This window comes from Carya illinoinensis, chromosome 16, assembly GCF_018687715.1.
Source record: "Carya illinoinensis cultivar Pawnee chromosome 16, C.illinoinensisPawnee_v1, whole genome shotgun sequence".
Classification (NCBI taxonomy): domain Eukaryota; kingdom Viridiplantae; phylum Streptophyta; class Magnoliopsida; order Fagales; family Juglandaceae; genus Carya; species Carya illinoinensis.
The window spans coordinates 28592456-28593874 of NC_056767.1; the positions used below are offsets into that span (position 1 = coordinate 28592456).

The 1419-nt window shown below is 47.4% G+C and overlaps 1 long non-coding RNA gene across 1 annotated transcript; it reads right to left on the minus strand.

Moving 5' to 3' along the window:
* On the minus strand, positions 1-1419 carry LOC122299513. Its single transcript, XR_006239699.1, has 2 exons — positions 790-1419; positions 1-79 (listed from the first exon to the last, which is right to left on the minus strand). It is a non-coding gene; the product is annotated as an uncharacterized LOC122299513 (long non-coding RNA).

Consider the following 1419-nt stretch of genomic DNA (forward strand, 5'->3'; position numbering starts at 1 on the left):
CTTTACCTTCTCAATGACCCGACGGCCCAGGTATTCTTCACTCCTACCTTGAGTCTCAGCACGCTGAGGCACTGGATACCTACAAACATAGCAACGTACCCAGAAGTTGAATCTAAAAAGCATATAAAACCTAAGAAGGGCGTCCAGAATTATAGACATACATGGGCGTAGCCGCAGCAAGCCGGACTTGAAAAAGAACAAAAAAATAAAAAATAGAAGACAACAACTCTGGTTTATACCCGACCCGACACCTTCATAACAAGTTAACAACTCAATCCAAACCGACCGTTAGAACAAAATCAGGTCGAACTCGTATGACCCACTAGCCTTTAAAAAAAAAAAAGGTGCTTGGGGGGGGGGGGGCGAAATGCTGAACTCTTTCTTCTTCATCGGGTCCAACCAATGCTCCTCTGAGTCAACCCACTCCCAAATCAACCGAGTCTCGACCCACACCCTCAGGTCCTTGTGCAGAACGAGTCTCAACCACACCCATACCCTCGAGTCCAACCAGTTCTACTCCGCCATGGTCCAGACCATCGACGCTCCGGTCTCGACCGTTTGGTCCTTGGTCTAACGATTCAACAAATCAATGCCACAAATCAATGTTGTACATCTCACAGGAAGCTTCGAATATCTTTCCAAAGAGTTAAGATGGCATGCAATACAAAAGTCTCACACAAATCGTGGTCAGTTTGAATTTAAGAGACTGCAACAGAGGGCATAAGAGATCCACTAGAGATCGAAATTGGGTAGAGATAGAAATTAAGAGAGAGAGAGAGAGAGAGTAACCTGTGATGGATCAAAGTATGAGAGAGTGGGGTAGATCTGGACCTCGTGGAGAAGCAACAAAGGGGATGAACTGCGACTACGAGCTGTGACGACCCACGGCGACCACAAACTGTGACGAAGAACGAAGATGACGAACGGAGAGGTGGCTAGGGTTTGGGGAGGAGACCTGGAGAAGGAAAAGTCTATATGTAACCGCAAGATATCCCCTTTGCGGCCTCGCGTCTACGTGGCATAAAGAAAACGATGCATTCTTTCGTACAAAATCCCTCCCTATTCTCTCATCCTTCTCCTTCAATTTTTTGCTTGTTGTTTCGTTGCATCACAGCAACCTCGCTGCCTAGCCTCATGTCAACCACCGAGAGCTTGCCAACTTTCCAGTAGCCTCCACGTTTTCCTTCCTCAGCTGCAGGCGAAGCCAATGCCACCATCACACATGGAAGCTAACGCCATGGACCACCGTCTGGAATCAACCATCTACCGTTGATCTTCATGCCAACTGCTCCTCCACGGTAAGACAGAACATGACCAATTAACTTTGTTTTTACTGGTAAAAAGCAGAGCAGCTTTTACATTAAGCAACTTCTCGGCAAGCTGCCCATCCTCCTCTTGCCGTATGTTCACCGTCGCCCA